We start from the raw sequence: 23,429 nt of genomic DNA on the forward strand, positions 1-23,429 counted from the left end.
TAATAATTGCTAGAACTTATTGAGGGCTTACTATGTTCCAGACCCTGTGATAGCTGCTTCACTTAATTGATATCATCATTCCAGATTATGACAGAGGGAACTGGAGTTCTGTGAGGTCACGTTGTGTGTCCAAGGTTAGCCAATGTGTTAGAGGTATGGCTGAGGTCCAGCACACATCCTCCAAATTCACAGTGTTCACTCTTAACCAGTACTGCTTCCCTTCTTATCCAATGCAATAATTGATTCCATTTAAGTCAAAGAAGAACAAGAGGGACCATAATATACATTGATTTGCCTAGAGATATCCTACTATACAGTTTTTTGTTTTACGTTTGTGAGCTTATATAAAAGTTAGAAATGACCTAGGGAAAATGTATTAACCCTACTGTACAGAAGAGGAAACTAAAACTCAGAGAGGTTAAGCCTCACACCCAGTAGGTAGTGAAGCCAAAATTATACACCTGACTCCCAAACATCTACTGCCATTGTAATACACTGCCTCCTGCAAGGCTGAAGTAGACAGCCCGGCTAACCATCAGGAGCCTATTTGCTCTAACTCACATTTACAGTAAGTGAAATAAAAATCTACCTTTTTGACCTGTATTGCGAGATGTCAGTGAGCTATGACATGTCTCAGAGTGCTCCATGGGGAAGGCCGATCCATCTCTCAGCTCTGTATCCTCCTCTCTGGTCAGGTTAATGTCTTCATTGGTAGTCATAAAGAACTTCTTTGCTTTTAATATTCCCTCTGTCCTTCCTTGAGTCCAAATTCTACCCAGGCTTGAAGGCTCAGCTCAAGTTTGCCTTGCTCTTTGAAGCTGTCCAGGATTGCTTTTCCCATATTTCCCATAGAGTTTCCATCCTTCCCTCGAGCTCCTGCAGCGCCTACCAGCACATTGCCTGTGACAGTGCCCTGGTTTCCATTTCCTAGCTCCTCAAAGCCTCCAGGAACTCTGTCTTGTACTTTCACTTTTTTGAGCTGTCTTTTAAAAATATTTTTAATTGACATATAATAATTGCAAATATTTATGGGCTACAGAGTAGTATTTTGATACACACAATGTGTAACAATCAAATCAGGATAATTAGCCTTTCTGTCACCTCAAATATTTATCATTGTTTTGCACTGGGAACATTCAAAATCCTCTCTTCTAGCTAAGTGAAAATATACACTAAATTATTGTTCACCATAGTCACCTTACAGTGCTATAAAACACTAAAGCTTTTTCTCCCGATCTAGCTGTAATTGTGTGTCTTTTAACCAGCCTCATTCTATCCTTTCCTCTCTCCTACCCTTCTCAGCCTTCAGTAACCACAGTCCCATCATGTGCCTATGACAAGATTGGGTTCACACGTGAATACTTGGTGAGTTGGGATTGAATTAAGTTGGCATCCTACAGGCCCTTAATATATGTATAGTATGGAAATAAATAAGAGGGAAAAAATAGGAAATAAATTGTGTTCTAAAGAGATCATTAAAATAGGAATGAGATTAGGATTTCATGGAGAAAATGGTATGAGAGAGGGTACCTGGAAGTCTTCTTTAGTATCTCAATACAGAGCCAGTTTCCGTAGCTCAGTAATCCTGAAACTTCAGTGTTCAACAGAATCACCTGCAAGTCCTCTTGAAATACATAGCACTGTTTTTTATTTCCCCCTGCTGCACCAGAGCTTCTGATTCATCAGGTCTGGGGTGGGGCCTGAGAATCTCCATTTCTAACAAATTATCAGGAGATGCTGTTGCTGCTGGTCTGAAGACCACTCTTGAGAACCACAGTGATTCTCTACTGTGGCTGCAAATTACAAACACCTGCTATGGGGAACAAATGTAAGCAGCCTGCCCCACATCAGGCCAATTAAATTAGAATCTTTGGGGAGAGATCTGTGTACAAGCAAGCTCTTCACAGACATGATCCCTCCACTGGCTCACCTCTTAAAACTCTGATATCCTTGAAGCTTCCATTGTCTTGTTTATTTTCTAGGAATGCACTTGGTAAATAGGAGTTCAATACCTGTTTGTTGAAGAAAGAAAAGAACTATGGTGGGTCAGATGAGAGACAAAAATCACTCTGCAGAGATATGGCATCCAGGGGACCTCCTCTGAGACTGAGGTAAGAGTGTGCCTGAAACACCAGGGGTTGAATCTAGGTCCTGCTTTTCCCTGGCACGGAAAGCCAATGACTGACACAATGAGCATTGCCAAAGAAGAAGGCTTTCATCAAGTGCTGCAGCCAAGGAAATGGGAGATCAGTTTCAAATCCATCTCCCTGAACAACTAGAAGTAGAGGTTCTACAGCAGGGAAGAAATGTAACTATGCATGGGAAAACAGGAACGAGGGAGGGGTCATGAGGCAATCATGATGAATGAGGGGTCTGACGTCCCATTGGCTGGATGCGGTTATATGATAAGTTTCTGTTCTTTGACACTTTTTGAAAGGCCTGAAGGCCCTTTCCTTACAAAGAAACTCAGATAAAACCAATGTGAGTTTCAAGCTTTAAGACCCGAAGGGTCCATTTCTATGTTACTATAGGAAAAGAAAAAAACTGCCTATGGGACTCCTGGGTTGGTTTCAAGAGGTTATCTGAAAGGCAAGGCAGCCTCCATAACTGCTTATTTTATTTTCTTTTGAAACTCACTGTATTCCCAACATCTAGGCTTATGATCATATGGGTAAGCTTAGATCATACATTCTGTCTACTCTACCCAGACCAGAATCATACAATCAAAGACATACAGAGTCAACTAGGTAATATAAGTGAGCAGAGTTGGACTGGAGTAAGGTCCATGGAGGACTGCAACTAAACGGGTACATCTTGTCTGAAGTTGGACTAAATCATTGTGAAGAGTTAAGTCAGATTTTCTTAGTGTGTTATTTATACACCCTCCTGGCATATGAGTGACAGGAAGGTCAAAGTCATTGACTCTCTAATATTTATTGAGCACCTTCAAATACTTTTTGAGTATCTACTATTATTGGGCACCTACAAACACTTACTGACTGTGTGCCAAGCACAGTGCCTAGCAAGTTCTTCTTTTCTAATCAGATCAACAGATTGGACATCCCTACCCGAGGCTCAGATGGTAACAGGTCCATGCCTTACTTGTGTCAGTTCTCTTATTGAAAGAGCATCTCCTAACCATCCTTCCAATAAGGTAAAGGTGTTATTTTGAATCTGAATCAAAATGAACCTTCTCCATAAATCTCTTCCTCACTAGCTGGCCCATACCTTATTACCTTTTCTGGGTCCTTCCCTTAATAATTAGCACTGAGCTCAAAATTATTGCTTTTTCTCTTAACATGTTGCTTTGTAATTGTCTCCAAGATCCCCTCCTATTTTTATATATCCAATTTACTAAATCATTCCCATTTCTTCATCAGCCCTGAATGCAGTGCACTGTGATTCAATAAATGTTTGTTAATGAAGGGAACTACAATCTGGTTGGGAATCCAATCTTTTCCTATGGGAGTTTCCAGGGATAAAGCTGGTCAGACCCTTCTATGGCCTGAGAAATGCTGGGAGTAGCTTCCTTTAGATGTTCAATAAAAACAAGTCTCTGAATTCAAAAATTCTCTCCACTCCATTGTGATATGTCTCTTCAACCATGACTATTCCTTTTTTCCAGGATTACTTCCCAAGTAGATTCCATGCATGGGTATATTAACTTTTCTCAAATCATTAGGTTATGTCTCATAAAAATCTGCATCTCCAAAAGTGAAAATTTTCTTTGACACAGTAAATAATTTACATCTAATTGATAGCTCCCATTGGATATTTAACATGAAAAGACTTCTATAAAATCTGCAACGTAGTTCTTTTATTGGGTTCTGTACTGACTGCTTTTTGGCTAGAATCACACCCTAAAATTCCAATGGGTGTGAGCCAAAGCTGCATCGTTTTGTAGCTAATAATAACAATAATAATGAGCACATTTCAAAAGTGCTAATTACAAATTCAATTGGATTATGTTCTCGTTATAAATGCTACAGGTTTTCTGCCAGGTTGGTACTTCACAACAGTATGTTTTCAAACACCTGTTTACCTTTATCATCACTAGATATATTCAAAAAGAGAAACTTTTATAAGTTGAGATGCATGTTAAATCTTATATGTCTTTATACAATTTGGAATTCTTTACCCAGAGGCCTTTACTGAACAAACTGAAGCAAAATGAATATTTATATAAATCATATGTAGATAAAAAGCATGGAAATTTATAAATTATTTACTTATCCAATAGACTTCAACAGGCCGAAGGGATGAGGGGGAAGAGTAGAAAATAAAACAGAATTATCCAAAGAAAACTTTACTAAATGTTAACCGTATTTAAATCTCCATTCCATTTCATTATGAGAATGTAAGACTACAAGGGTGGATAAGACGCAACACCTCATACAATCTATTGAGGGAGATTTTCCTGTAGACAAATGTTATAAAGTGGTAAACGAAGTCTGGAGAAGGAAGCAAGGCCAGGAAGGTAAGGCTGGATGTGGACTACAGATAACAAAGACATTAGGGTTAAGGTAGGATGGTAGCTTTGCTTTTTTGTTGTTGAGACAGTGTCTCTAGTGATCTTGGCTAACTGCAACCTCTGCCTCCCGGGTTCAAGCGATTCTCCTGTTCTTCTGCCTCATCTTCCCCAGTAGCTGGGATTACAGACACGCACTACCATGCCCCCAGGCCAGGCTAATTTTTGTATTTTTAGCATAGATAGGGTTTCACCATGTTGGCCAGGCTGGTCTCGAGCTTTTGACCTCAAGTGATCCACCCACCTCAGCCTCCCAAAGTGCTGGGGTTACAGGCGCGAGCCACCGCACTCTGCCAGTTTTGCTTTTTAATTCAGTTCTGGTAATGTGGTTAATGGCAGAATCCTCGTTGAATCTGGGGGCAAGAAAACATATGATGAGGCACCCTTTTAATCCTGCGCCATGTGTGATCAATGTTAGGCTCTTACCTGCAGAAGGCAAAAGACCAGGGCTTGTTTTTTTTTAAAAGTAAACATCTCAGAGGTATGATAGATGCATTAGACAGTGGTTCTCAGTCTTGGCTACACACTAGAATCACCTGGGCAGTTTTTGAAGCATATCAATGCCCTAACCTAGAGGAGTGAATCTCAACCTCATGGGGTAGATTCCCGACAGAAGCATTTTTTAGAAGTTCCCCAGAGGATTCTACTGTGAAGTTAGGGTTGAGAGTTACTATATTAAGAAATGGGAAGATGTTAGACTTACTAAGTATCTTCATACTTCATGGCTTTTTACGGTGTGTATGACACTCACACAAAGGAGACCAGGAAGAAGATCAGCATTCCATCATCGATTGTTACCCTTCAAATCCACAGTGCCCCATCTTTACTCAGTTGCCAGGGTTATTCGACTTTTCTTTTTTTTTTTCTTGAGACAGAGTCTCGCTCTGTTGCCCAAGCTGGAGTGCCGTGGCACGATCTTGGCTCACTGCAAGCTCCACCTCCCAGGTTCACGCCATTCTCTTGCGTCAGCCTCCCAAGTAGCTGGGACTACAGGTGCCTGCCACCACGCCCGGCTAATTTTTTGGATTTTTTTTTTTTTTTTAGTAGACACGGGGTTTCACCGTGTTAGCCAGGATGGTCTCAATCTCCTGACCTCGTGATCTGCCTGCCTTGGCCTCCCAAAGTGCTGGGATTACAGGCGTGAGCCACCAAGCCCGGCCATTATCCGATTTTTCTAAAGCAGATCAAGCCTGGAGTGTCTCCCGTGAGATTACAGATGGGACAGTTTAAGCATCCAAAATGATAATGACTATAATGAATTGAAACTTATCAAATATATGAAAATTGATGAGTTCATAATGATACTTCAAAAATAAACAAACAAAAAATCTCATTGATCACCTTGGAGGTTGCTAGGGAACCAACTCATTATTCTGAAAGTGTATCAATTAAGGGAAAAATCTCAAGCATTCCTCTTGTCTTTCCCTACTTGGACTAGAACTCAGGCTAATCAGCTAGTTGATGAGGAATACAGTTGTTCTTTATATAGAAGAATAATGCATAATAAATGCAGGAAAAATTATAGAATTAGAAAATCACTATTTTCCACTCGCTAATGAAATAATGAACCTAGACAACAGTAATCAATGGCAGCTAAAATTATTACAGTAGTCCCCCCTTACCTGCAGTTTCGCTTTGTGAATTTCAGGTACCCATGCACACAGTACAATAAGATATTTTGAGAGAGAGACCACATTCACATAACTTTTTTTTTTTTTTTTTGAAACAGGGTCTTACTCTGTTGCCCTGGCTGGAGTGCAGTGGCCCAATCATAGCTCAATGCAGCCTTGACTTCCCAGCCTCATTTGATCCTCCTACCTTAATCTCCCAAGTAGCTGGGACTGCAGGTGCGTGCCACCACACCTGGCTAATTTTTGTATTTTTTTTGTAGAGACAGGGTTTTGCCATGTTGCCCAGGCTGGTCTCAAACTCCTGGGCTCAAGCAATCTGACCGTCTTGGCATCCCAAAGTACTGGGATTACAGGTGTAAGCCACCGTGCCCCGCTCACATTCACATAACTTTAATTACAAGTATATTATTATAATTGTCCTATTGTTGTTAATCTCTTACTGTGTCTAATTTATTAATTAAACTTTATCAAAGGTATGTATTCACAGGAAAAGACATAGTATATATAGGGTTCAGTACTATCTATGGCTTCAGGCACCCACTGTGGGTCTTGGAACATATCCCCAGAGAATAAGTTGCGGGGCGGGGTTGGGGAGTACTATTGTATTGAAAAACCTGATGGGGACATTTTAATTGATGAATCAGGCAGTTAGCTCATACTTGTATTAAAGTGACTCTTGAATAACACAGATTTGAACTGTGCAGGTTCATTTATACTAAGATTTTCTTCTGCCTCTGCCAACCCTGACAGGAAAACCAATCCCTCCTCTTCCCTCTCCTCCTCATCGCCTACTCCACATGAAGACATCAAGGATGAAGACCTTCATGATGATCCATTTCCACTTAATGAACAGTAAATATATTTTCACTTTCTTATCATTTTCATAATAAAATTGTCTTTACTATAAGAATAGAGTATATAATACATGTAACATACAAAATATGTGTAAATGGGCTATTTATATATTTGGGTTCTTAATATGGGTTCTTAATAATTTCAACAGTGGGCTCTTAGTAATTAAGTATTTAGAGAGTTAAAAGTTGTAGACTTGGATTTTCAAGTGCAGAGGGGTTAGCGCCCCAATTCCTGCATTGTTCAAGGGTCAACTCTAGTTTCCTACAGCGTCTATAACAAATTACCACAGACATGGCGGCTTTGAACAGCAGTTTATTTTCTCACAGTTCTGGAGGCCAGACATCCAAGATCAGTTTCACTCAGCTTCATCAAGGTGCTGACAGGGCTGCATTCCCTCTGGGTGTTCCCTCCACTCTTTCATTTGCTGCTGGCTGCAGGCTTCCCTCCGTTTGTGGCTGCATCACTGTAATCTCTGCCTCAGTGGTCACACTGTCTTCTCTTCTGTGTGTCTTTGTAATCTCCCTCTGCCTCCCACTTACAAGTTGTGAAACCAGAAAATCTGAGACAAGTCTCAGTTAATTTAGAAAGTTTATTTTGCCAAGTTGAGGACACACCCATGACACAACCTCAGGAAGTCGTGATGACAGGTGCCCAAGGTGGTCAGGGCACAGCTTGCTTTTATAGATTTTAGGGAGACATGAGACATCAATCAACATATGTAAGAAGTACAGTAGTTCCATGCAGAAAGGTGGAGTCAACTCAAAGCAAGTCCCCCCCACTGGGGACTTTCAGGTCACAGGTAGGTGAGAGACAGATGGTTGCATTCTTTTAAGTTTCTTATAAGTCTTTCCAAAAGAGGCAATCAGAATATGCGTCTATCTCTGTGAGCAGAGGGATGACTTTGAGTAGAATGGGAGGCAGATTTGCCCTGTGCGGTTCCCAGCTTGCAGGGGCCCAAGATATTTTCCTTTCACAAAGGACACAGGTGATGACCTCTGAGTCCCAGATCTGGTATCCAGATAATGCAGGATAATCTCTGCATCTCAAAACCCTTAATTTAGTCACAACTACAAAGACTCAGCCTCCTTTTCTCCATATAAGTTAATATTTGTAGGTTTTAGGGATTAAAATGTGGATATCTTTTGGTTTGGGGGACCATTTTTCAACTACCCACAACACTAAATAATGGAGTAATCTTAATATTAAGGAAAATGGGATAAATACATGATCCCTGATATGCCTTTATATGAGATGACTAGAATATGAGGCAATACCACCTATGAAATCCCTCTACCCCACACCACCAAATCAACTTTAATCTAATCAGGCCTCTAGTTCTAACTACTGATTTTTGTAGGGATAGAGAAACATATTAAATGACACTAAAAAGATGTAATCAGGCAAAACCAATCATTCTACAAGACAATAGGCCCATTTCTCAATTTCTTCTATAAATGTACCAAACAGAGGAAACAGTTGCAAATTAAAGGAAATATAAGAACATGTTAACCATAGGCAATATTCCTAGAATCTTGTCTGGATTCTGAACTGCACAAACCAACAATTAAAAAAGGATATGATTGGGACAATCATGAAAAATTGAACACAAATTGATGATACTGGGGAATTGTCGAGGTTTGAAGGCCTTGATAATGATTTTGTGATTATGTTCAAAAAATAAAACTAGATATTTAGACTGAAATACATATGATATTTAGACTGAAATACATATGAGTGAAATGATAGTATGTCTAGAATTAACTTTAAAATATCCCAGCAACAAATAAATAAATAAATAAATAAATAAATAAATAAATAAATAAGAACAACAAATACAATTTTTTAAAATGTGATGGTAGGGCATCGATAAAATAAGAACAGCAGATGCGGATTATTGAAACTAGGTGACAGATGTGTGGGAGTCTATTGAACTAGCCTTTATATTTGTATGCATGTTTGAACATTTCCAGAATATAAGTCTATATATGTGAGAGTGTAGCCTGTCCCCATGAGGCCAAGTTTAACTAACTGTCCTTAGGCCTGGCCTTACTCTAGGGAATTGTTACCTATGCAATAGTAACACTTACTTCATCTCTTAGGACTATTTTAGGGGTAGCATAGAAGCAGATGAAGTAAAGTATATGTGGAAGTCATTAATGAACTCATTTCTTAGGTTGGCTTTTCCAGAAGGGTATCAGCCTGAATAAGTACTAAAATTGATAAGCACTATGTTTTTGATAATTAAAAAGCACTACAATTTCAGGAAGCATTTGAAGTCTGTTCGCAGACAGCATTCATAGCTCCCAGACTTCTGCAGGGTTTTGCTCCCTGAGGTAACTCCAGTACAAATGGAAAAGAGTAGGGTGGATGAAGACAGAAAGTGCAAAATAGACAGAAGCTGGATGCAACTCCAATGTTCATCAAGATGAGTGGATAAACAAAATGCGGTATATTCATACAATGAAATATTATTCAGCCATAGCAATGAATGAAGTATTGGCACCTGCTACAATGCAGACAAACCTTGAAGACATTATGCTAAGTGAAGGAAGTCAGACTCAAAAGGTCACATACTGTATGACCCCATTTACCTGAAGTATCCAGAATAGGGCAATCCATAGAGACAGAAAGCAGACTAGTGGTTGACAAGAACTGAAGGGAGTGACTGGGTAATTGGCAAGGCGTTTCCTTTTGGGATAATGGAAATGTTTTGGAAGGGAAAGCAGGTAATGATCATACAACATTGTGAATGTGCTGAAAGTCATTGCATTGCTATCTTTAAAATCTTTTATTTTATGTCATATAAATTTTGCCTCACAAAAAATAAATGACAGAGGGCGGTGTTCCACTGTGCTTCCCAGCCAAGCCACAATGTTCTGATTATGAAAAGGAGAAGTAATCAATCAATGCCCATTCGTGAAACGTCTTCCATGACAAGATACTGGGATGGTACTGTGGGGGATTCAGAGGACGGAAGAAAAGCTAGCTGTGACTTTTCACTTCAAGATGCTTACTATCAAGTTGTGTGCTTAAGGCCATTAGACAAAATTTAAACAAAATAAGAATAAACACTTAAGCTATTGTAAAGCGTGAAGTGATGGAGTAACAGATGAGTGACACAGGCCAGCAGTTCTCAAAATTCTTCAGGTGGAGGGACAGAAAGAAGTCGCCATGTCTTTATGGAACACTATGAGATATTTTTTTAATATTGATTCATTTATTATACCTATGATAAACAAATATCAACTTCATATTAAATAACATATCATCTGGCAATAAACTCCAGAATAGATAGGTATTAACAGGGAGCAGTGGTTTATGAAAAATTAGATAAAACTCAGAATGGAAATCAGTTTACTTATTAATATTGGCATGTTTGTGAAAACTTGGAAAGCTCAATTCTATTTGACCCTTGCACCTTGGTCCAACTGTGGACACCAGTGTTCTTAAGCATAGCTCATTAGCTTACACAATCAACAAGTTTTTACTGAGTGTTCACAACGTGCCGAGCACAGTGCAGCCTCTGGGTAAGCATGATGAATTAAGGAGTAATGGTCTCTGTCCTATGTAGCTTGCAGTTGATGGAGGAAATGGAAAATAAATAAGCAATTATACATTGTAGAAACATGGTGTAAAAAATGTCCAGGATAATATAGTGAGACAGAATAGTGGGGGAAAATGGTGTGCAGAAGACATGTCACATGCAGTGACCCCAAGGCATGGAAGTTCTAGATATGTTCAGAGTTCTGAAGGCATGTTGGAGGTTGGAGGGGAAGAAGAATGACTGGGGCTAAAGCTAAAGAAGCCAGTTCAGCTGAACATTCAAGATCAGAGTAAGGACTTCAAAAAGAAGTCATTAAGTGTGAAAATAGTATGATTACGTTTGTTTCTAAAAAGGATAACTCTAGTCACTACATAAATAAAGATGGACAAATTGAAAGCAGATAGAATACAGAAGAAACCAGGTCTTGGCAACCTTGAATTCAACTCCTTCTTTCCCTTAAAATCAAGCTCAGAACAGCCAGCTCTCAGTGGCTCAACCCTGAACCTCATCCTGGCCCTTCTGAGTGTCCCAAGTCGCTCAAGAATCTCACAGGTTCTCAAACTTCTGGAAGAGTTCCATGGCTAGAAGTGATGCTATCCATCTTAACACTCCAAAACGTGAAGATATTCTCGTGAACGTGAAAGATGTGGTCTGAATATCCCCCAACTCCCCAGTCCTTTGACAGCCTCATCCAAGAAGAAGGAGAGAATCTGTCTAGAGAGTATGAAGATAGTGCTCGGGCTTTTGGATGCCTTCGACTTCAGTTTGAATCTGAGCACTGTGTGATATTCTCCTGTAAAAGATGTCTTGTAAGAATTACATGAAATAGCAAGTGCTCAGCATACAATAGGCACTTATTAATATTTTTCATTAGTGTTTCAAAGTCTTTGCTTGAGCCAAAGCTGAGATACAGACATGATTATGTATATGTGGCAAAATGTTGAGTAAAGTCACCCTTATGGGAAATATAAAGTATCCAGGGAAATTGTTCATTCTAAGGTAAGAATGAGATCAGAACAATGCATTGAACACCATTAAAAGAAAGTAAGAAAGTAAAAGGTTTCATGACTTCAGGAGGAAATGATCTTTTTTTTTTTTTTTTTTTGGAGACGGAGTCTTGCTCTGTCGCCCAGGCTGGAGTGCAGTGGCGCAATTTCGGCTCACTGCAAGCTCCACCTCCCGGGTTCACGCCATTCTCCTGCCTCAGCCTCTCCGAGTAGCTGGGACTACAGGCACCCGCCACCACGCCCAGCTAATTTTTTGTATTTTTTAGTAGAGATGGGGTTTCACTGTGGTCTCGATCTCCTGACCTCGTGATCCGCCCGCCTCGGCCTCCCAAAGTGCTGGGATTACAAGCATGAGCCACCGTGCCCGGCCAGGAGGAAATGATTTTAAATCACTCAAATCTACTTTATAATCAATCCCGTGGACTCACTCCTTGGTCTTGGGGTGAGGGGAAGCTATAAATAAATAAAGCTATAAATAAAACTCAAATAGTTGCTTTGCTGAAAATTGAAAACAAACAAAACAATAGTATTACATCAATATTTCTCAGACTAGGATGATTTTCAAAACTTTTATAAACTGAGACAAGGTTATCATCCAATCAGAACAGAACAACAAACGTCAGCCGTGAACAGACATGACCTGTGAGGAGCTCAATGTCATTATTACTGAAAGATACCATAAAAGGTAGAGAAAAACTGCCCCACTCCTACCACTTACTTTATTAACAATCACAGATATCCTCAGCAAAGCAGATGCATGCTTCATTGTGATATCATTTGTAGCACGGTGGAGACAGCTTTGCGTTTCTGTTGGTTGGCTCTGTAGTATACCCCAATTGCCTGCTGGAGGGCCTCTTTGAGCAGGTTGGGAGAGGCTAGGCTGAGAGACCTACCCTACAAAGTAGTTTGTATAAGTTACTCCAATTGAAGATCAAGATCTGAGGTTTAGGATTAAGGATTTTAAAATTGTTATGTTTTGAAACCAAGGAAGGGTTTTTGACTTTTAATGAAAAACAAAAAGATTAAATTAATGCATGAAATAGCTGCATTCTCAGACGATGTAATTAACTAGGAGGTTTAACTCTGCAATGGTTGAGCTGCTTTATAGGTAAATCCAAAGTGAATACTGAATGAAAGATTCAACTTTTTTTGTTTGGTTGTTTGTTTTGTTTTGTTTTTTTCACTTACAGTTTTAAATCAGTATGCTGGACAGGGTCACTCATCTATCAATCAAAGACAATTCTGAGGGAAGACAGGCAAAAGACCTTATAATCCTGATACAATCTCTTTTCTAACCCAAGCATCTTGAGACACTCGTATGGGCTGGCACAGAATTTAAGCTCCAATTCACTCAAATCAAAAAGAGCAACTCTCAGTCTGTCATCAGTAAGCTAGCTCTCCAAGGTGTATTTTTATCCCAGCCTCATCTAAGTTATGACAACTCACCTGGTTGGTTTCTGCCATTTGAGTAGAGAGAGGCATCAGAGTGACAGGCCATCATTCTTTGTGTTCCTCTTGAGGTATAACAGAGAGGAAAAACAAACCTGGGGAAACAGATTTCAAAGTATTTCCAAAATGTCTCTGGATTGGAAAAAGAGATACAGGGCACTGTTGATGCATTTTTCTACCCAGAGCTCTTCTGAAGGTGAAACTCCTCTCTCTTTTATAGGCACTTCTTAGTTTATTTGTCTGTTTGTTTATTTGTTTTACTGCTTTGACCTCGACTCATCTCCCTATTCTTCTGTTTCTTTAAAATGTGCAGTTCTAATAAGTTGTACTCCTAGTCAACATCTCAAACTGTTTTTACATTGATTTCTACATTGAAGGACCCTCTACCGGTGGTTGGGCCAACTTACTGCTGGGCTAATCTTTCTGCAGACCCATATCCTTAGGACACATTGATTTCCCACACTGAGAAATGGTAACATCTAGTGCCTGCTTAATTTGCATAAAATATATAAACAAATATTAGATATTAATATAAATGTTCATATAGACACATAAAAATATATAATGATAAATTTTACACTTGTCAGGGGCCTTCTAATCTACTGCGTTAGCTGACTATCTAATCTAGCTATCCCCTAATTTTTCAGATTAAGTATATTTTTCTGCCACTGCTCAGTTTAGATTTACTATAATTGCACATGTATTTCATATTTTTCTACTTTATTTTTTGCATTCTTATCATATTATATTATTCCTTTTTTCTTTTCTAACTTATTTTGAAGTGATTGAGTTTTCTTTATTATCATGTTTTCCTCTACTGGTTTTGAAGAGATACATTCTATTTCCATTATTTTAGTTATTATTTCTAATTTTTTAACATGTCTCCTGACCTAACAAGGTCTAAGTTTAACCGATCTTTTTATTCTGCTCTAATATGGCAAGTACTTTAGAGCACTTTAACTCTGACCATCCCCTCCTTCTTACATGCTATTTGGTCCAACATTTTAGTGTCATCTTAGTTTTATATCTTATCACTCTATTTCATAACTTTTATAACCAAATCCTGCATAGAGGGTCTCGCTTTGTATTCGTGGAATAAATGAATGAGTGAATGAATGAATGCATGATTTACAGGCCCTCCTTCTTGATGATGTTATTTCCATTTGGGAAATGAAAATTATCAAACACTATGAAAACTATGCAAGTTTTGCTGCTACCGCTAAAGTGGGTCTAATGTAAATATTAACCACATTTTGTAAGCAACAGATCCAGCATGTGTACTAGGTCTTCTTCCTGCCCCAAAGCTTTTATTTTAGACACAAATGTTGCACACATTTTTCAGCTTCTGCTAGGATTTAGAATTGCTCTATATCAGTTTCGTGACTGACCCTCAAATAGGCCATCAATAAATTTACCTCAGCCATACATTTGATCTGAAATCCAAATCCATTTTCAAGAAAAATGTAATTGGCCAAATAGACAAGACTTTGATTTCAAAATGAACAATGGACAGGTCTTATTTTTCTGTCAATTTATTTCAAGGCAATGTTCAAAGGAGTTGACTGATAAAATTCACTACTCAGTGAAAGATACCAAGACACATCTTAGGTATTGTTTACCCCTTGAAACAATATGGTGACTATTGAAATGTTACTGTGGGCATACCTACCATCGCTTTTAACAGATTTCAATGAAATTTAAAAGTGACAGAGACAAATGTCTTAAATGAATCTTTAAATTCATTGATAATTTTCTAATCAATCCTACTTTTATTAGATTATCTTTTGAAAAATTAATTAAAATTATAATTAATTTCATTTATGAACTGCAATAATGTCTTCTAATTATGTGATTATAACAAGTGAAGTCTGCTGTTCATAGAAGTAATGGTTAAAATGTCTAAAATTAACAAGTATATATTTTAGATTACCAAGTATATATTTTCCAGGTTATACATGCTATGGAGAAAAGATAATTACCAAGTATATATGATCTTTTCTCTATAGTACATACAACCTGGAAAATTGCCCTTGTGATTAGTATCTTTATGCTTCCTATCATGCATTAACAGAATCTAGAGCGCTGATACTATAACAAGTATATAAACTGTGCCAAGGGAAATGGGTGCCAAACATGTCCAGCTTTCATGGTGGCAACTTCACAGGAGACACAAGGTAGTTAAACAACATCTATTGCAAGGAAAGCTTCAAAAATCACAACATCTTGGGTTGGAAAGAACTTGAAAGATGGTCTCTTTCCAGCCCTACATCCCTCTTAGACTTTATTTGATTTGGAATTGCATTTCCTTTGCAGCACTAATCTTGATAACACATTTCAATTCCAGCAGTCTGCCAGGCTCTGCATTGGGGTGATTCTAGAGAAGGGTAGGCAGGCATCCTGCCCTTGACGATCCCAGAATCTACCATAGCCTCTGCAAGTTTTCCACAGGTTGCCTGAATTTGGCAGTGTGCCTCCCCACAGAAATCAAACAGGAGCTATGAGACTTTCTCACTTAAAACACACACACACACACACACACACACACACACACACACACACACACAAAGGATAGGGTCCAGGTTTTCTGCTGCACTCACTCTAGGTTGGAAAGATAGAGAAGAGGCTGATGAGACCATCTCTAGCATACATTTATGGAACTGTCCTTCTGGAATAAGCTACATGAAAGCAAATTAGTGTTCTGTTCAATCCTTGAGACAAACAGAGTGGCCTCTGCCAGTGTACACTTTCTTCTCTGTGTAAAACATTTTACTTTGGCACTACAAGCGCAGCCTGCTTCTGAGGCTCGTCTTCTTTCTCCCCTCCCTCCATTCACTCATCACTTCAGTGATGTTGCCCATGATTTCACAGTGGTTAATTTTCCACCAAGACAGAGGATGCCCTAAACCAATCTTTCATTAGTGACAGTATTCACTACATCAGTCTCTTATTAATGACAATAATAGCTAACATTTATTGCATGTTAATCATAGCATAATACTATGTCATTGAATTTCACGGTACCCCATGAGGTAGGTGGCATTGATATGCCCTCTCTGTAGATGATGGAATAGAGATTCAGAGAAGTTAAGAGACTTGCTTATGGTCCTATTGCCAGTCAGCCCTGGAGCCAGAATTCAAGTCAGGTGTCTGATTCGTAAACCAGGCATTTGACCCCTAACGAAATTGCTTTGGTTGTAGCAGGAGGATGGGAATGGCTGGAATGGGACCACAACCACCTGGCCTCACACCTGGCCCAAGTTCTTGGAATTCCAAGACACCCCTCAAAGCACAGGCTTATGTCAACAAGAGTTTTCTAGAGGAGCTGAGGTTATCTGGGAATCTGGCTGCCAGTGTTCGTTCTCTGATCTGCTACGCCATCCAACAACATAGACCCGACTTTCTTGCCAGCAGCCAGCCGCACAGGGCAGCCAAGACTAACAAGTGTAGGCACTGTGCAGGGTACAGGGTGCATGAATAGCACTATTCTTTGCTGGCCAACACTGGCCCCATTGTTTTAGGCAATGAATAGAGCTGTGTGGAAAAAAAAATTCACACACCAAGCAAAAGCAGCAAAATTTGTCTCTTTGTGATGGTTTCAAGACTGGGTGAAAAAGTCGTTCTTCACCTGGTGCTGTTTTACATACTCTTTCACAAACAGAAAGCACTTTCTGGCAAGGGAAGAGACTTTCTCTCAAAATTAAAAAGTTATAGGTCACAGTGCAGGTGGGAGAATTGGGAGTAGACCTCGAAGTTTAATGGCACTCATTCATTACAACATTGCGGAGATGGAAATGATGAGGCATCATTTTGATTTAGTGGAATTAAGCTCTGTTGCCAACAATCATCTTGATCTATTTGGGACACACAGTTTTTGCCTGCATTTTTCACAGATAACAGAGGGAAAGTTAAGAACACAGTATGAACTACAGTATATATTAGGGCTCCTATTCAAGGCAAATAATTGCCAAACTTTCTATTTCTTTTTGATAGTGCTAGACTCTTTTAGTCCCAGACCCATTTCTGGGGTTGCGTTGCTGGCTGCTGTAACTCACCATCAGGGAATCTATCCCTATCTTTGTCCTGGCTGCACCATTAGATGAAGTCAGAATCTCACAAAACCATTACATTCATTTAACTTCTGCATATGGAAAATGAATTCCTCTCTTAAGAGCAGGCATTAACACATAGTTCTGATACAAGCCCGTGTCCCACACACATTACCTCCTTTCATTCTTACACCACCCGTAAAACCACCATTGGTGGTAGACATTCTGTGGTACAAATCATCTTGGATTGTTGACTGAATTATTATTTTGTGTATCTTGGTATCATAAAGTTCTATGAATTCAGTTTCTTCAAAATAGGTCTCTTTATTTTTTTTATTTAAATACAGAAACTTCCAGAGGCAGATTAAAACATGGGAAGAGCACTATGGGCTTTAGATGCAATCTGATTTAAATTCTGGCTTATACGGTAGCTCTGTAGGATGACCGTATGTGCTATGTTGTCCTGGAAAGACCTTGCTATATCTGTTATCCTGGTGTAATTGTTAATATTGCCCTCTTTCACTTTAAAAGGTGTGCAGTTTAAATGGTAGATTATAAGGTCATCCTATGGTTATGTCACCATGGGCAAGCAACTTAACTTCTGTCAGCCATGCTTTCTTCATTTATTAAATCAGGACAACACTGTCTATCTGTTAGGATCAGTATTAATGTTAAAGAGAATACATGGAACTCTCTGCATATTGTCTGAAGCATAGCAAGGACTCAATAAAGATGGCTATTATTAATATTTCCTCTGGAGACACTGCCTTAGAACACTGTTTCCAAGTGTCTCCATCCATTTTGTGCTGTTATAACAGAATACCACAGGCTGAGTAATTCATAATGAACAGGCATTTATTGACTCACTGTTCTGGAGGATGAGAAGTTCAATATCAAGGTGCTGGCATCTGGCAAGGGCCTTCTTGCTGCATCATCCCATGAAAGAAGGGCAAAAAGAGAGTGAGGGAGAGAAAGAGGCAAAAGGGGGCTGAACTCATCCTTTTGTAAGGAACCTACTCCTGCAATAACAAACCCACTTCCAGGATAATAGCATTGATCTATTAATGAGAGAAGAACCCCCATGGCCTAATCACTTGTTAAAGGTCCTTTCTCTTAACACTGTGACAATGGCAATTAAATTTTAACGTGTGTTAGAGAGAGGACAAACATTTAAACCATTGCACCAACTGTTTGAGAAATCATGGACTATTGAAATAAAAAATAAAATAAAATAAAATAAATCAAAGGAATGTATTAAAGTCACCAGGGTTTTACCTTGCCTAGTAAAAACATTAGAGAAAAAGAATACCACTGATTACAGACACGTTTCCATGAAAGAAAGGTTTTTTAAAAGCTGAAAATGTAGAAAACAAACTCTGAGACTAAAAGACAGCTAACTTAACTGAAAGTATTTATCATCATTTTTTAAAACAGAATATTATATTTTGAAGGAGATCAGAATATCTCACCCTCAAATATGCCACTTTGGCATAAGGATTATTGTGAGCTGAAGCCAAGTAAGAATCAAGAAGTGCAGGAAGAGCTTACTGTCCTCTCCTTTTCTGCCTAAAAGCTGTACGTAAATTTCCCTTTGAAGAAGGTTCTCTCTTACCCAATAGAAAGAATAGCAGCTCTTAACATGAAAGACCAGAGTTAACATTAAGGTGAGTTTACACAAACAGATCTTACTAAAATCTTATCTTCCATTAGTTCCTCCCCATGTTTCCTAGTCACTTCTCCACAACTTAATGTCACTTGAGGCTCACACTCCTTTCCTTTGTTAAAATGGTATATAAGCTCCCGAGTCTAATCACTTCTTTGCATTTTTTTTTTGTATGTGAACTCTCATGCCTGTAAATATTAATACAAATTGTGTTCTTTTTCTCCTATTAATTTGTCTTTTGTAAGTTTAATTCACAGGCCTCCAGATACTGAACTTAAGAAAGTAGAGAAAAAGTTTTTCCTTCTCCAAACTTTTATTTCTTTTAGCAGCAGGCCAGTGAATGCTCATAGGCTAGTAGTGGTCCAAAGTCAGACAGCTGGGGAATCACTGCTCTAGAGGCATATAATCCAATCTGTCCTTTTCTGTCTGCTTCCTTCCTGACTCTGTCATCCCCTTCTTCCTGCCATTTTATTCCCATCCTTCTCAAACATTATTTTTATTTGTATCATTTGGCAACTTCATAATATTAAGCATTCTTCAAGTGCAGTGCTCAGTAGGCTATGGGTACTTTAAAAATACGTAGCGGATTTTTAACTTCATATCTTCCCAGAAAAACATTTTAATTTTAGCATCTTAGTTAAACCTGATGGTTACTCCAATTCACCTGTGTATTTTTCTGTAGGTTTTACACACTATTGGAGATCCAGTCAATATAGAAAAAAAGTAGATGATTCAATAAAAGAATAGAAAGAAGTTTTGCATTATGCCTGTTAAAAGAGTAGCCACATACTTCAAGTATTCATTTACAGCAGTTTTGGCAAAGAATGGGCTTAATTTGACTTCTGATCTGCACATAAGTCACAGGCAAAAACTCTCTTTTAACTCTTTTTTTCCCTCCAGGTTTGGAAAATATTAATCTTTGATTAAAAAGTTGGAAAGAACTGACCGGGCGCGGTGGCTCACGCCTGTAATCTCAGCACTTTGGGAGGCCGAGGCGGGTGGATCACGAGGTCAAGAGATCGAGACCATGGTGAAACCCCGTCTCTACTAAAAATACAAAAAAAAAAATTAGCCGGGCTCGGTGGCGGGCGCCTATAGTCCCAGCTACTCGGGAGGCTGAGGCAGGAGAATGGCGTGAACACGGGAGGCGGAGCTTGCAATGAGCTGATATCACACCACTGCACTCCAGCCTCGGTGACAGAGCAAGACTCCATCTCAAAAAAACAAAAAAAACAAAAGTTGGAAAGAACTGATCCACATAGGTGATTTTAAGCAAGGATGAGGAAGCTCTCCAGAAGCCCCCCTCACCTCCATTCAATTTTCCCTCTGAATGCCATTTAATACCTACAACGAATTTCCTAGCATTTAACCTAACAATGCTTTTAAAGATTTAATATTACCCTCTTTTCCCTCAAATGATATTTGCATAAGCCATAATTAAGTTTTTGGAGTCTCATTAAAAAAAAAAGCTATTGAAAGAAATAAAGCAGTGAAGCAAACATTATAAGTTGCAGTAGCTAATCACACAAAAATGATAATAGCTTCCAAACTGTAGTCAAAATTTACTTATATTTCCTGATTATGACTATTAATATTTTAAGATCTATTTATACCAAGATATATCATTGCTTTCTAATTTGCTCTTTTATTCAAGATGATCTTTAACAGCGAAAATCTTGTAACCCAGTATCATAATCAAGCCATTGAACTTTTAAATTGAAGCCAGGTTCTTTTTAAGCACCTCAGTTTTAAACATCAGATGAAAAAGCATTTATTCTACGATGCAAATTTTTAATTATTTAAGAAAGTAGAAGCTTCTTTGGACCTGAAATACCAAAATGAAATGTCCCTTAACAAATATGAATTTTTTTTAAAAGATGCAAATTCATCATTCTTAGTTTAACTCCACCATTAATTTTCACTTTAATGCAAAATAGTACATTTCATTATGCTACCATTTTGTATTTTGCTCTATCAAAATCCTCAGCAACTTTATAAGTTCTTTAAGGAGTGAAAGTGTGTAATTTGTGCTGTGCCAGAAACAGAACTCACAGTTTGCGATCACATAATTCATATACATGAGGTTGATAAGCAAATGGCAAGGAACACTGTATGTTTCAGCAACATTTACCTCAATCAATCCTCTGTGATGGGAATGTTTTTTGCAGGGCTTATCAAAGTTCACTGGATGACTGAAATAAGAAAGAGTTGGGGGAATAACTAGGATATATGTAAAATATGTAAAAAACAAAGGAAAACCACGGAGGTTGAGACAGGATGGTTGTCCTTCCTTGGAACTGGTCTCATTAAAGTCCTCCTCAGACAATATTTTCTCAGAACTTTGGATAAGAATTGCATTACTGGCTTCTTTTTGAAGGTAATGGTTATTTCCAACATTTTATGCAACTGAATGATAAAATGACAAGAACTTTAAATTAAACCTTAGCATGCTACCAAACTAAGCATTGTGTAGAGGGGCTGGGTTGGGAATAGCCCGGCAGATGTTTCTTTTCTTGCTTTCCCTTTTTTTCTTTTTTCTTTTTTTATCAATTTAACAAATGTTTGTTTTCAATTTGTTTTTGACAATGGACTTAATAAACTCTTTTACCTAGTTAAGATTTATGAAAAGTGTTTCTCTCCCCACTTATCTCATTTATAGAATTTGTAATTTGCATAATGGTAAGACAGGGGCATTTTCAGTCTTGCCTTTCAAACACCTCCATTCTAATTTTCATGGTAATAGTAAGTGCACTTAACAACAATGGTTCATTGATCCAGCATGTCTCCTACCTGCCCTGGAGCAACTGGGCAATTGTTAACTATAGAAGCCACAAAACAGATAACCGAATGGACCATTTGTGCAAAAGCGCTGCCTATAATGGTTTCAATAATAATTAATATGCAGGATAGCTAGTCCTGTCACACACCATTTCAGACTAGAATTGCATCTGTCAGTCCAAATCCTGACTCCATTCGAGGCATCCAGCACCGAATCTAGTTAGACAGCTAACTGAATTAAAACAAAAATCTACAGATGCGTGATAAATGCACAGGATGCTATGTCACACATGAATGACTCCTGCGCAGGCCAAATGACAGATGTATTTCTGCGACTCCAGGCCAGGCTCCAGCACAAACCACTCTTCATTTATCAATAATTGGGCCTTAATTTCATTTGGCAGTGGTGGAGCAGCATGCTCAGCTTCCTCTCCAATAGACGAACACTAATTAGACTTTTTTGGGGGGATGGGCACCAATCTTTTGGTTTTATTTCAAATACCCAACCATCAGCAAAGTTAGAACTGTCTTTGGAAGCGAGGGGTCTGTTTCACCCACAGCTCATTATTAGTGATAATATCTTGCAATGGGAACTCTTCAAGTATTAATGTTCCATTTCAATAAAGATGAGAAGCATAGGAGATGCCATGTGGAAAAAGAAAGATGGGGAAGGATTGTGGTTACACACTAAGTCTCTTAAAGTACTTGCTAACTCTTCTTACTTATTGAAGAGTTTTGCTTTGCCTTTTAGGTCAATGTGTGTGTTTGAGGGAGAAAGAGAGAGCGAAAGACAGAGAGATTCACAGACATAGACAGATGGAGTGACAATGTAAACAGGAAAAGTGCAGAACAATTTTTAAGATTTTAATTGTAAAAGGAGAAAATTATTAGGATTGTTTTCACAGGTTATCATATTAATTTCCAGACCAATTTTTATGTGGTTGCTTTTACATTAGATAAATCATTGTAATAATTAGTAAAATGTCTGATCAATTACTAAAACGGTTAGTGTTCCCCCTACCATCCAAGTAGAAAAGGCCTCCCAAAGGAATTCCAATCATGTGTACAACAAAACAAACAAAGCCTACTGTGGATCATATAAACCAGCCCCAGATTTGCCAAAAATACATGAAAATATCCACATATTGGCCACTTTCCTCCTTAAATCTACATTATGGGGATTAACATTCCCTCCCTCAATGCCTACAGAGACCAAGTGTTCATTTGTTCCTTTATTTAAGCAAGAGGAAAATTGGCATGGCAGATTGTGTACTACGGCTTTACCCACGGGTGGACCTTTCTCCATTTAAGGAATTGTGGCTAGTTGCTCATTTGGGCTTAGAACTAGCTATGCTTTTCAGGTTTTCTTGAGCTTCTTGCCTCTCCTTCCAAATCCTGTCCCAGAATGAGTGACAAAGGGGTGCCCTGCTTCTTCAACTCCCACACACAAAGGCTTTCAGCAGGGCACCCTATTGATCCACTCTTGGGATCTTGCTATTCTCTGCCACTCAGACACTCTTCAATGTCACATTTATTATTCTTCATTGGCATAGGTGAAGGCAGTGATGTTGTCCTGAGGACTGATTGCTATGCCCAGATGTCTGTTGAAGTTGGCTGCCTGATCCAACATACAGCATAACTGAAGAGGACTAGGAACAGAATCCGTTCCCGTTTCACCCCAGTAACCATGCCAAATTCAACAGAGAGCTCTCCATATGGTCTAACACAAGTGAGGTAATGTGTATATTATGCCATAATAAATGAAGTCTCATAGGTTTCAATGGCTCATAGTAGCTATCAGGAATTTTTCCTAGCAACTCATGGGAAACTGAGCAGCATGCCATAAATGGGAAAGCCATAAATAATTTTGCAACTCAGCCACCAGGGCTGTGGTGAAATGCTGTGCTTGCATTATCAGCTCTAAACAC

The 23,429-nt window shown here is 38.7% G+C and overlaps 2 long non-coding RNA genes across 3 annotated transcripts in view; one reads left to right on the forward strand and one right to left on the reverse strand.

Moving 5' to 3' along the window:
* Positions 1–17,994, reverse strand: part of LOC129492860 (uncharacterized) — a 48,093-nt gene extending 30,099 nt beyond the window's left edge. Inside the window, exons 1-2 of the long non-coding RNA XR_008660983.1 lie at positions 17,928–17,994; positions 13,012–13,109 (exon numbers count right to left, since the gene is read on the reverse strand). This is a non-coding gene — a long non-coding RNA (uncharacterized lncRNA). The remainder of the gene's footprint in view (positions 1–13,011; positions 13,110–17,927) is intronic.
* Positions 1–23,227, forward strand: part of LOC129492851 (uncharacterized) — a 44,748-nt gene extending 21,521 nt beyond the window's left edge. For both annotated transcript variants that reach the window (XR_008660971.2, XR_010114763.1), the window contains 5 exons: positions 1,303–1,365; positions 1,983–2,111; positions 3,046–3,154; positions 6,910–7,011; positions 23,055–23,227. This is a non-coding gene — a long non-coding RNA (uncharacterized lncRNA). The remainder of the gene's footprint in view (positions 1–1,302; positions 1,366–1,982; positions 2,112–3,045; positions 3,155–6,909; positions 7,012–23,054) is intronic.
* Positions 23,228–23,429: the final 202 nt, after the last annotated feature.

This window comes from Symphalangus syndactylus, chromosome 1 (assembly GCF_028878055.3).
Source record: "Symphalangus syndactylus isolate Jambi chromosome 1, NHGRI_mSymSyn1-v2.1_pri, whole genome shotgun sequence".
Lineage (NCBI taxonomy): Eukaryota > Metazoa > Chordata > Mammalia > Primates > Hylobatidae > Symphalangus > Symphalangus syndactylus.